Genomic DNA, 14,258 nt, shown 5'->3' on the forward strand with positions numbered 1-14,258 from the left:
GATTCTCCATCACTCCGCATGAGATTCTGAACAACCGAAAGCCCAATTTTAAGTTTTTCCATGTGTTCGGTTCATGGTGCTTCATTTTCAACTCAAAAGAGAACCGAAACAAATTCGACGTCAAAGCCGATGAGGGAATTTTTCTTGGTTATTCTCTCACTTCAAAGGCATACAGAGTTTTGAACAAACGCTCCAAACGGATTGAAGAAACATACTATGTCACCTTTGATGACAACTACATGAAGAAAGTTCAAAGAAGCGAAAGTGCCTTGGGGGAAATATTTCCTGAATCAGGACAAGTCTCGGTTCCCATTTCCAACTTGTTTGAAGAATACATAAGGCTATTTGATGAACCAGAGAAGGCTGTACACTCAGAGGCGAAAGCAGCAGACAACAAAATCGACAATTTGAAGAAGATCATTGATGAAGCTGCAAAAGAAATGGAAAATGAACCTCCTAAACCGACTGGTGGTCAACCCTCAACTGACCCTCCAAACAACGGCTCAACGTTCAAGGGGGAGGGTTCATCTGCACCAAAAACAACCGATCTGTCTTTCGACGGGGAGAATCCAACTCCATCCCCAACCCATAAAAGTCCAGTCGAGGGGGAGAATCCAACTCCATCCCCAACCAATGATAGTCCCATCGAGGGGGAGAATCCAACTCCAACAGAGGAGGAAAAATCTGAACCTGACAAGGGATACGCTTCGCCATTTGAGGGGGAGAATGAGAATACAAATGACGAAGGTGATCAATCAGAACTTGAAGAAGAGGTAAATACAGAGTTGGATCCAGCCTATGACCCTAATTACCCTCCTCTAACGAAATGGACTAAGGATCATCCCAAAGCATAAATTATTGGTGAATCATCTGAGCGAGTTCTCACACGTTCTCAATTGAAAGCGAAACAAACTGCATTATTCTCTAATGTTGAATTATGTATGTTTAATTCGTTTGTCTCCAAAGTTGAACCGAAGACGGTTAATGCTGCACTTGATCACGCTGATTGGGTACAAGCTATGCAAGATGAACTCCATGAGTTTGAACGTAATCGAGTTTGGAGGCTGATTCCCACTCCAAAGGATGCTTCAGTGGTCGGCTTAAAATGGATCTTCAGGAATAAGTTGGACAAAGAGGGCAACGTCATACGCAATAAGGCTCGGTTGGTGGTGAATGGATACTGCCAAGAAGAAGGGATAGACTATGAGGAGACCTTCGCTCCTGTAGCAAGGTTGGAATTAGTTAGAATCTTTCTGGCATATGCTGCTCATAACAACTTCGAAGTTTTCCAAATGGACGTGAAATATGCCTTCTTAAATGGAGAACTAGAAGAAACGGTGTATGTTGAGCAACCACCTGGGTTCGTGAACGAGAAATACCCTGATCACTGCTATGTGTTGGATAAAGCTGTATATGGTCTGAAGCAAGCACCAAGGGCCTGGTATGAAACTTTAACCCGCTTTCTTAAAATGTCAAAATTCAAGCAAGGTTCGGTTGACCCAACCTTCTTCCGAAAGAAAGAAGGCGAACATCTAATGATAGTTCAGATTTATGTCGATGACATCATCTTCGGCTCCACGAATCCTCGCTTAACGGCTGAATTCAGGAAGTTGATGGAGACTAAATTTGAAATGAGCGCAATGGGTCCGATTAATTTTTTCCTTGGTTTGAATATAAGACAGGTTCCAGAAGGCATTTTTATCAACCAGGAGGCCTACATGAAGAACTTGCTGGCGAAATTCGGTATGACGGGAGATTCGAAGGTGAAAGTTCCCATGGCGTTTAGCACAAAGTTAACACCATCTCTGGAAAAACCTACCGTTGACGTAACACTCTATCGTCAAATGATAGGGTCTCTTATGTATCTAACAGTTAGTAGACCAGACATTATGTTTTCTGTTTGTTATTGTGCTAGGTTTCAAGCAAATCCAAGAGAACCTCACATGGTGGCAGTGAAAAATATTTTCCGTTATCTGAAACGAACCTCTTCTCTCGGTCTTTGGTACCCTGCTAGATCCAGATTCTTTGTTCAAGCCTTTTCTGACGCCGATCTTGGAGGATGTGGTCTGGATCGAAAGAGCACAACTGGTGGATGCCAATTCCTTGACGGTAAACTTGTTAGCTGGCAGTCCAAGAAGCAAACCTGTGTGTCTATTTCAACAGCCGAAGTTGAGTACATAGCTGCAGCATCCTGTACCTCACAGGTGATATGGATACAAAGCCAACTAAGAGACTACGGACTAAGTATGAAGAAAATACCTCTCTATTGTGACTCTGAAAGCGCGATAAGAATATGTCACAATCCGGTGCAACACTCAAAGACAAAGCATATTGCACTGAGATACCATTTCATCAAGGACCATGTAGAAGATGGGAACGTGGAAGTACATTTCGTTCAGTCCTCTGATCAACTAGCTGACATCTTCACTAAAGCCTTACCAGAAGCTAGCTTCAATAAAATTTTACAAGGTTTGGGAATGATGGAAGCAGAGTCGGTACCGAACCCTCAAACCTCTCTCTAAAAATTAGACAAGCGAAATAGAGCGAACGCTCGGTCTATTTCGGTTCCGGATTTTTCGGGAACCGAAATGAACCGAACGCTCGGTCAATTTCGGCTCCATAGTTTTCGGGAACCGAAATGAACCGAACGCTCGGTCTATTTCGGCTCCGGAATTTTAGGGAACCGAAATGAACCGAACGCTCGGCTTATTTCGCTTCATTCTTTTAAGGTTTGGTTTCGGTTGTATAGTTTGTAAACTCATTTTTAAATCTTTCACTTACTCTATTTTCTCTTTGTTTTTTACTTCAAGAGTGTTTAGCGTTAATTTATTTTTGTTTATTTTTCTGTTTTTAATTTTTTTTTCAAAAAATTCAAAAATTCAAATATATTTTTTCTTTCCTTTTTCTGTTTTTATTATTTTTCAGAAAATTTAAAATTCCAAAAATAGTTTGTTTTTTTTATTTTTATTTTTCTTTATTTTTCTTTGTTTGTTTTGTTTGTGTGGTTTGTTTGTTTGCTACTTCTCTTTGCTAGGTACCAAGTACATCATTGCTACATATTGGAGCTAGGGCAGGTATGATTATCTTAATATGAACTAGTTAAGTGTCCCTAGAAGCATGCTGCTGCATGTAGACCGAAGCCTCTAAGACTAGGAGCAATGCCTTAATGATTCGATCTCTACCTATCGTTTCTTCCCAATCAGGCTGCTAAATCCACTCAAGTCATGAGCTACCTTACTCTTCTCAAATGAGTTAAGAGTTTTCTGCTTTGTCACGTTTATACAGCAAAGGTACTTTCGGTTCGTTAACCACCTCCTTTACATTCTCCATCTACTTTCGTTTCAACACGGTAACCCTTGAGACTCTCAGATATAACCACTGAGGTTTATGGTTGCACAAAATCTTTGTTTATGATCTTAGATGCGTACACCACGTGCTAAGTGAGACCCAAAATCCAATACCAACAATGAATTGACGGTGAATATTAATATTCAAGATCTCACTTGTTACCTAACGAAATCTCATTTTATTTTTGAGTGGTCTTTTATGAAATTGTCTAACATCAAGGCATTTCTTCCCAAAAAGATCCAGTTTGTTTTTGTTTTTGAGATTTTTATAACATCTTTAGTCACAACAAATTAAATCCAACCTACTTGTTCAACAGACCACATCGGTCTCACAAGTACTTCATCCAACGTTCGGTCTTATGTTAAGAATCGATGTTCGGTTGAAGATAAGCCACCCTTTAGACTATTATTTAAAAGAAGCCTTTCGGTGTTTCTTTACAAACACTCGATCGTATTTTCTCGGGGTACCACGCAAGCACTTCAAGTCTCTCTTGACTTTGAAGGAAGAGATTCTTGCCCGAAATCATATGCTTTATGTCTTATTATAGACATCACTCACATCCTATACACATTTTGCTTTATTTCTTTATTTTTGGCACACTCTTACACGAAAATACTTTGTGATTTTCCAAAATTTTGGTTGATGTTCCTTATGGCTCGTTTAAAGTTTCTTTTAGGCGCGAAAATGGTTCTTATAACATCTGGAGCGAAAGTGAATTTGAAAAGACGATATGTGGATAAGATTTTGGGCGCGTGAATTTGAACAGATCCTAAACCCACGCTTGATGACGTCTATCTGGGGTAACCAACCTGTCACATCGCGCTTTTTCAGGCGACGTTTCAGTGATCGTATCATCATCACGAAGATACTTTCTCTCTCCTGGCAACGGTATATAAAGGGTTTCTCGCACCAATTGTACCTTCTTACCTTCTTCAAACTCTCTCAAATACACAAGGCGATCTGCAACTGTTCATCTTCTTCCTTATATCAACAATGGCGGAATCATCATCTGTTCAAGATCAAACTGCATCATCACCATTGCTTGTGATCAAACCTAATCAGAACTTGATCATTCAACTGAACCCCTTCTTGTATGATTCGTACATGCTCCACGTTGTTGAATGTCTCAAGTACTCTCCTCTGGTTATCGCACTCACGCAGATGGAATCTGTTCCAATGTCTCTACTATCCCAAGTCTATTCTACTGCAACCTATGACAAGAACAAGGAGAGGATCTATTTTCAAATCTTCTCTCACAAGGCATCGATTTCGAAAGGGCGATTATGTTCCCTGTTAAAGCTTGCCGTCGATGCTTCTGTTATCTCTCCTGATCTCGTCACCACAACCCAGCTGTTTACAATGCTTTATGAGTTGGGGTACACTGATGTTCTTACCACAGTGACGAAGTTTAAGAAATCGTGTTTGCCGCCGCAATGGAATGGGTTACTTACTCTTATCAACAAGGGTTTAGCGGAGAGAGTTGCTGGGTCAGATGGTACCAGTAAGGCTTTTCTGACCATTCTCTATGGTCTCTACAATGGCATTAACCTTGATTATGGGTCGATTATTTGGTCACAACTGGTGCAAAGTCTCAACACATCGACGAGACATTCAGAGATTTCTTGTGGTCGTTTCTGGACCATCGTCACCTGGAGGGCCATTGACACTTTACAGATTCCAGTCATGAAGGATGCATTGGTCTCCTCTGTGGCTACTTTTCACACGAAAAAGATCATCTTCTCAGATGCCACCAAGTTCTTTCTCATTGGTTCAATACCTGAAACGATGTACAGGTGTGTGTCAAGCGAAAGTAAAGTGATGGCTGACTACCGAAAGCTTCCTCCCAAAGGACCAAGAGAACTGACTCCTGAACAGCAAGCTGCTTCAGATGCTGTGGAGAAGCCGGCCAACCGAGGAAAAAGAGCAAATACCAAGAAAGTGGCAACCGAAGGTCCTTCGTCTAAGTCTGTCAAGTCTAAAAAGCGAAAGGCTGAAAAGGCGGATACTTCGGCTCCAAAGAAAGTTAAGAAGATGGCAAGGAAATCAAAGAGTCCTTCTCCTCCAAGCTCGGAACATGATGAGGAGCGATCAGCAGATGAGGAAGAAGAAGTTCAGCATCATGGTTCACCAAGAGGTAATACACCTCCTCGTTCTCCAACTCCTACTGAACAACTTCATGACAAGATTCCAACACCTCCTCCATCTCCACCGAAAACTACTATTCCAGTTTCGGTTGCTCCCATTCCACCACCTCCTACATCTCAAACCACCATTTCTGTGCCACCACCACCACCAGTTAGTACCGTACCAATTTCTACAACTCCTTTACCACCTCCTATCTTTTCACAAGCAACTACCACCACTACAACCGAACCTCCAGTAAACGTCAACGTATCTGGTATGAGGGCTAATACTGAAACCGAACCTCCTGTTACATCCAAGCCTCTTTCACCCTCACCCTCAACAGATTCTGGTGATACTCTTGGTGGTGCCAATCTTGAGTTTGACTCAAACTATTACAGTCCTTATCGGCTTCCCACTGATGAAGATGAGGATGCTCCCGTCACAAGACAATAAGTGCAGAGTCTTGATGAAAAGCTTGATCAATTGCTTGCCTCTAATAAGACGTATAACGATGTGGTGCTCAAGGCTTTTTTGGACACCGCTTTTGAGCTGTATACAGGGGCCATTGACAAATCAACGAAGGCAGTTGAAGATTCGACCTCTTCTTGCCAGAAGGCTACAACTGAAGTTGCAGAACTTATTCACAGTTCCAAGATTTTTCTTGAATCTCGCAAGGGTCATGCTGATTCAAATGCAGCTAAAGTGAACGCTTCAGTTGACTCTTTATCAAAGTCACTTCAAGAGGAGCAAGCCAAGTTTGAGAATGTTCGTTCTTCAATTCAAGCTGAGAACACTTCACTTCTTAGCTCAGTGAATTCTCGCCTTGAAACACTCCATGCTGATTTAGAAAAGGAGAGTGCATTAAGGGAGGATCTTGCACGTCAAACCTCTACCATTGAAGTTCATAAAGTTCAATTGGCTCAAGCTGAAAGGGAGATTTCATTGTTAAAGACTGAGTGGGCTGTTTTCCGGAGTTGTGCTGGTGATGTTCAGAATATGCTAAACAATATTCTTAGTGCTCATGATCTGATTCTTACCCTCACCATCCGACATCATCTGACTTCCAAGCTTCTTCCTGCCCTTGTACTTTTACATGAGATGAAGGGTGTTTCGGAGAGATTCGTACCTCCAAAACAAGGGGGAGAAGGTGTTCAGACAACTCAACCGAAAGTCACTGTCAAAACAGAACCGAAGGGTAATGAAGCTTCGGGTTCTGGTAATCAAGATAAGAAGAAGGGACTTGCTGATGATAGTGATGAAGAAGAAACAATTGCCGAGGCCCTGAAATGAAAGAAAAGGGATAAGGAATTGGATGAAACCCTTCGGGCTGCGAAGGAAGCAGACGAGAGGGAGCGAAAGAACAAGGAAGAGCAAGATGCCTTAAATTGCAAAAAGGCCTTGTTTCCTCTTTGGACTAGGGAAACGCTCATCAAAGAAGCAATAGAGTTTCCAAGCGTGTACTGGCTGGAACCTGTGGCTTCGTTTGATTGTAAGAATTCGAGGGACTCTCAGTTTGATATGCCTATAACACGAAAGGCATTTACTTTTCACTGCTTTGATTCGACTGTTCAAGTTCCCTCACCTCACCCTCAGGTTGATCGTGAACTTATCAATTTTTATCTCAAGTTCGGTCAGCCTCAGTACCTGACTTGGAGTGCTCAGAAGATTATAACTGTCAAGGTGCTGAAACCTTCGCCTGTAGGGAAGTTTATTAATGTCAATTTCAAAATCACCCGAGGTTCAGACAACTTGGTTTCTGTTATATCCCTGGCAGATCTTCCTAACTTGAATCCTCATGATTGGATCTTGTTGTTTAACATATTTCTCACCAATGCGAAAGAATATGAGCCGATCCTAGATCATCTGAAGAGGATGTTGGCTTCTTATATCCATGAAGTTGCTGCAATGGATCAAGAGATTGCTAAAGTTTTGAAGAAGAAACCCACTGTAAAGCCAACTGCAAAACCTAGAGATGTGAACAAAATGAAGATGGGTCAAATTGATTCTAAACATCTCACAGTGATGTTCACAAGAGGCGAAGCCAACATATTTCTTTTCACTCTTGTTGATAAGCATCTGTTCTTAACAGACTGCTTAGAGCACATAATTAATATCATTCATCGATGCAAGCAGAACACTGAGGCAGACAAGAAGAACTTCACGGACATGCTTCGGTGGTATATCACTTTTCGTCATACTCTACTGGCCATTATACCGAAGGTGTTCAAGACTGTCAACAAGTCTTCTATAGCTCAACCGAACTGAGCTTTCGGCTCCATTGATGCAAAGGGGGAGATTGTTGGGTATTTTATGTTGCGTCATGGGCTTAGTTTTGTATATCCGGATTGGGCCTGTCCATCCGTGATTGTTAAGTAGGGTTAAGCTATAAATAGTGCATGCATGTATGCATTAGATACGGTCGTGATTATTATTATTATTGCTTTGTAACCCTAAACACCTCTATAGTCGAAGTTCTTAATCGAGCTCTTCTAAGGTGTTGAAACTTAATCATTCGATATCAGTTAAACCATTCCTGTGTTCTTCATTACGTCATTTATTGTTTTTCTGCTTAGAATCTATCGATCCTACTAGAACTTTGTTCTAACAATAGCAAAGTTGTACCTTTGGCCATGTGATCAGTGAAAGGACATAGATTCACAGTGGTATTGGTATGTAGCCTCTGGCCGTGTAGATCATGTCTCGTAAGAGAATGACTTCTTCCACTATGACATTGACAGAAGGTTAAATAGGGCTGAAAGCCTGAAATCTACCAAAATGTTTAATCAGATATTGTATGTCATTTGTGCCAGTTGGGCCGAAGCGTTATTGATGTATATCAAGTATTGAAATTGTTAGGTCTCGTTGATTGTTATGGAAAGCCTGTCGCATGATTCATATATGTCTTTGTTGTTCCTTGTTCCCTTTGTTTCTGTCATATTGGTATATATATGGCATAACGTTATATTGTATCTATTATTGAACTCACTAAGCATCACCGCTTACCCCTCTCAGTGTTTAACAATTGCAGGTAATGAGAATCCAGTATAGTCATATACTGTTGGAAGATTTAGAATAGTTTATACTATTACTTTTGTATTGGGTTTACGTATGTATAAAACTATAATATCCTGGGTAGTTTTGTAATAAATATAAAACTTTGTAATATACTAAAACTTAGTCGGTTTGTATCCAGTCTTTTGTAATCACTTTATCAATGTAAAATATTATCTGTAAATATGCATGTAGTATGTTTTGGAGTAACAATATTGTGAAGTATGAAAGTTTGGGTCTTTCAGAAATACGAAAATTTAGAAAGAGGTCCTTTCAATCATGGTATCAGAGCAATAGTTTAAGTGAACTAAATATCACGGATTGGTATTTAGACTTAAACCGTTGGAAGTTCAATATATGAACGGATTCATTAGGAGTATATGGATACAAACCATAGGAAAGATTTAAGTGGGGTATTGGGTAGTGATAAACCCTAGTATTCTAAAATATTAAGTTATTTCAAAAATTTTAGAGCATTAGTTTAAGCGAACTAGGAATGGTAAGGAATTTCTAGGCTTAAACTTAAATTGCTAAGTAATGATGGTACGATGTGTGCCTAGTATACTTTAGGTTGAATACTTCACTTGCTATAGTGTACACTAGCATACTTTAAGGAAGATGTCTTATATGTTAATATGAGCTAAACGATAAATAACCAATATACCCGAAAGTGCGAGCACGACTTAGAGATATGTGGTGCCACTCCTTCTGTTTCGAAGCATCCACGTGTCAATCGAACTGTTTCTGTTTCCTCTATTCATCGGCTCAATCTGCTCGATCTGATTCTAGCAGACAAGTACAATCTCATAATACCTTTCATGACCGCGGTAGGTCACAATCTTTTTCTCTTCAGTCACCATCGTGTCGAAAATGTGGAAAGAATCACCAGGGTCAATGGAGAATAGAAAAGGAACAATGATTTGCTATGGATGCGGAGAAAAGGGTCACGTGAAGCCCGTTTGTCTGAGGAAGAATGTTACATGCTATGCTTGTGGTGCTACTGGGCACAAAAAGCGTTTCTGCCCTGCTCTTTTTAGCCAGATAATGGGAAGTCAAGTTTCCGTTCAACAACGGACGAGTACTTCAATTAAAAAGGAGGAGGTGCCAAAAGTTAAAGGCCGTGCATACCAGATTATCGCAGAGGAGGCACGCAAATACTCGAATGTTATGACCGGTACATTTCTCGTCAATTCTAGACCTGCTCGCATCTTATTTGATTCTGGTGCCTCAAATTCTTTTGTGTCTCGAGAATTCACGTATTCTTTTCAAATTACTTGTTACACATTCGTTCAATCATCTCATGTAGATACCATAGGAAGTATATCATTACTTGCTGATGAAGTCTAAAGAAATTATGTCATAGGAATTAAATATTATAATTTTCTTGCCAATCTGATTCCTATTTCCTTACCCAACTTTGATATTATTCTCGGCATGGATTGGTTGTTAAAGAACCACGCAGAACTCTGGTGTTACGAAAAGATGGTACGCAACCCTATCGAAGGGAATGATCCTATTTATGTCTACAGTGAACAAAGACTTAAAAATCTTAAAGATAAATTCTTTCTTAAAACCTCGTAAATTTATATCGAATGGGTGTTCTATCTATCTGGTCTATACAGTTGATATCTCAAAGAGGAGAAGAAAACTGTAAATGATGTGTACCACTGAAGATTATTTCTGATCGTAATACTCGCTTCACTTCTCATTTTTGGGCGAGTATGCAACATGAATTGGGATCTCGTGTTGCTCTTAGCACAGCTTATCATCCCCAGACAGATGGTCAGACGGAGAGAAAAATCCAAACAGTAGAAGATATGTTTTGTGCATATGTCTTGGAGTTGGTGCACGTCAAGTGGAAACACCATCGAGGCCCAAATTATAATTGGGAAAATAAGAATGAGATAAGAACGAAATATCCCCAATTGTTTAAATCGTTGTGATTTCGGGGACGAAATCCTCAAAAGGAGGAGGTATTTGTAACATACACGTTCAGTTATCGTGTTATGTAATTTTAAAAGTGAATAATATAATGAAATATTATATGATTTGAGCGTTGAGTTCTAACTTATAGTTTTTACTAGAAATGAAGTAAAACTATGTTTAGAATCACTCGGAAAATATTGGAAGTCTTATGAGATTCCAATCAAAAGTCAAATATTGAAATTTAATGAAAATATAAAGTTTGAAATAAGTAAAATTTTATTATTGAAAGTTGTAGATAATTTCATTAGAAACATTTAGGCGGAAACCTCATCGAACTCCGAGTTATAACGAATAAGTTATGACTTCTTAAAGTTTCACGACAGAACCGACATGACGCCATAAGACGTAAAAAGTGAGTTTTCGATAAACTAATTTTTAGCTTTAGTGATCTAAACGAAAGTTGTAGTATTCGTTAAACCAAGAATTTCCATAAAAAGAGCGTTCAAATCTGACTTCGTATGAGGAAGTTATGATTTTTATAAGATTCGGTATAGGAGTAGACAGCTAAAAACTCAAAATAAAGATCGAGTGATCGAGGAAGTTATGATTTTTATAAGATTCGGTATAGCAGTAGACAACCTAAACGAGAATCGAAGATCTCGTCGATTGTAGTTCAATGGTAAAAACACAGAAGAAAACGGACGTCGGATGAATAAGTTATGAATTTTTAACGGACTTTTCCTGTCTCGGCCCGTTAAAAATATAATATTAAAAATAAAGTCAAAATTAGCCGACGGAGTCTAAACGAAAGTTGTAGAACATAATTTCACCCACGCGTAGATATAAAGAACGTCAAAAACGGAGCTCGTATGCGAAAAATATGGATTTTTGAAGTTCGGAGCACAAACTTCGAGACCTGACTGCGTTCACGATGTGAACAAGCATGGTTCACGACGTGAACTACTTGAACGACACCTCTCAAGCCTAGAAGACACACAGTAAGCCTTGAGGATGATCGAGATCTAACTCACGACATGAACAAGCATGATTCACGTCGTGAACCTCCAATTTTGACCTATAAATAGAGGGCCAGCCCTCTTACTTCCGTTTACGCAAAAACGCAACCCTCTCTCTCGTATTTCTGATTTTGAGCTATTTTCCCGAGCTGACGATCGCTAGCTGTTTATAGTTTTTAGTCAGATTCTACCGGCAAAAACGCTCTTTAGGGGTAGTTTCATCGCAACATTCGGTTATTTCACGGTGAGTTCAATATATAGGAATAATTGTATGTTATGTGTTATATGTGCTATGTGTTTTTCCGTGTTATCATCTTGTGTTATTATTTCTGCTATTTTGATAAGAAAGTTGTACCTTTGGCCATGTGATCAGTGAAAGGACATAGATTCACAGTGGTATTGGTATGCATGCATTAAGTCCTTTAGAGCTTTAAGAGCTTCATTAAGCCATGCATGCACGTAAAGTTAGCAACTTTGCGTGATAAACCAACTCAAGGAAGTCAGATATAAGTTGTGGAGTGATTTCTTAATCAATTAAGTGCTAGAAATGGAAGATGACTGAATGAGAGAGTATGCGGGGCGTACAAGCAGGTACGCTTATCACACAAGCCCTAAGCCAAGTACGCTATGCGTACGAGCTGAGTACGCCCTGCGTACTGAACATAGTGGGTCTCAGATTATTAGGTCTTCGGTTTGGGCCATATGTTGGGATTAGATGTTTAGGGCTTGGTTGGACCATCTGAATTCAGGTGTTTTGGGTTAGGAATATTATTGGACCTTGGATTATGGCCCATGGATGACATTTGGGCCCAATTTGGAAAATTGGGCCAGGTTTGGGCCTTATATGATTATTGGTAAATGGGCCTTTTGGATTGTAGGTTTGGGCCTTAGTCTTGGGCAAAATTAGGTAAGGGGTAAAATGGTATTTTTACCCTAATTATGGACTAATGGTTATGGATTGCAATATAACTATTAATTGGATGTTATTTGGTATTGATAGCTCGGGGATTTGTCAGACCAACAGCCAGAGATTATTTCGTGTGATTCAGCAGTTCGAGGTGAGTTTCCTCACCGTGCTTAGCGGGTCGAAGGCACCAATATCGGCTCATGATTATGTTATGTTAGTGTGCTAGATGTCTGCGTGACTCTTTCATGTGTTATGTACTCATTCCGCATTTTTGTTGATTTACTCTGATGTGATATGTTGCTTGATACATTTGTTTCATCTGGATTTTTATGATGATGTTCTTTGGATACTGCTTTTATTAATTTAAAAATGAAATTTTTGGGTCTTACTTTTGGGATGTTTCAAGTTGGTATTAGAGCCTTAGTTTGAGGGATTCAGAGATACTCTCGGGTGTATCTGAACTCAAACTGAGGATTTGGTAAAGTTTTTCAAAAAGAAATATATTTTTAAGAAAAGAGTTTTTCTAAGACAAGAAAGGGTGTGGTGCATGTAATCAGTCGAGCTCAAGTAAGTTTCCCAAAATACCCATACATGCTATCTGATATGATTTGATCCGTGAATCTGTAAATCGCATGCTAGTTAGGGCTAAGGATCTGCTTAATTTTTGCATGATAGAATGCTAGGAGAGATGCCTTTGTATGCCTATTGTATGATGTTGTAGACTTGCATGCTAGTACTGATCAGTCAGTGATAGGATGACCTGATTAGGTGATGTTTGGTTTTGATTACTTGATGCTCGAATGTTGCTTGCTTTGTGCTTTTTGGGAGTTCTCATTAGCTTCAGCTAACTAGTAAGCGGATATGCTAAGTTACATATTATGGGACCAAAATAATTTTAAAAGGTTAGGTTTTAACTCTATTGTGCAGCTCTTATTTGAGTCCAACCTTTGTAGTGTGAGACCTTTCATTCGAAGAAATATCTGGTTTTTGTGATATGTAATTGTATTAGTGAGCTAGTTAGAGGATGCTAGCGGGAGTTCCTTCTGCAATTGATGGCAGAGAGTGGTGGGGAGTTTGCCTTAGGAAAACCTAGGATGATATCTAGTGTTGGGAGCCTTGTTTTCTTGAGGGTTGATTGTATGGATATAAGGTGACTTGGAGGAATCGAGGCAATCCTTGAGGAAAGGTTGGATAGATGTGGAAGGTAGTATGGGCCCGTACTACTAGAAGCATAGGATCCGTACCTGAGTCAAGGAGGGTCGCGATGAAACCAGGAAGCTTGAGAGTTGTGATCCCTCGATATATTTGATGTGTATTCTGATGGTTTATATGGTGTACTTTCAGTATGGTGACATTGCGAGGCATACCTGTTGGCCGTTCTGGTGCTGGAGAGGGTTCGAGCTCAGGTTCTGGAGCTAGACTGCTAGATGATCAGACGAGGGAGTTCATCTCGTCTGAGATTACGCATTGCAATCTTGAGCAGACTCATGTGATCTTTGGTACGGTCAAGGATAGCATTCTGGAGATTCTGGATGAGCGGTTGAGCGCCTTTCTTTTTGAGATGGTGGCCTTGGTTGGGGCGCATTCATTGACCTTCAGGGAGTTTCGGGCATGTGGATCTCAGGACTATCATGGTTCGAAGGAACCGATAGCGAGGAGGAGGTGGTTAGCGGATGTTGCTAACGCCTTTTGTACCAGCAGTTGCCCCGAGGGGGCAAAGGCCAGACTTTCTTCCTGTCTTCTGAAAGATAGGGCACAGGATTGGTGGGAGGATGTCGGGCACACAGTGGGTGATGACGTTGTTGATTCGATGACCTGAGATGATTTTGTGACCAGGTTCAGGGCTGAGTTCGCACCGGTGATTCAGTTGCAGCAGTTGGCGCGAA

Source organism: Lactuca virosa, chromosome 2 (genome assembly GCF_052849685.1).
Source record: "Lactuca virosa cultivar CGN04683 chromosome 2, Lactuca_virosa_CGN04683_v6, whole genome shotgun sequence".
NCBI classification, from domain to species: domain Eukaryota; kingdom Viridiplantae; phylum Streptophyta; class Magnoliopsida; order Asterales; family Asteraceae; genus Lactuca; species Lactuca virosa.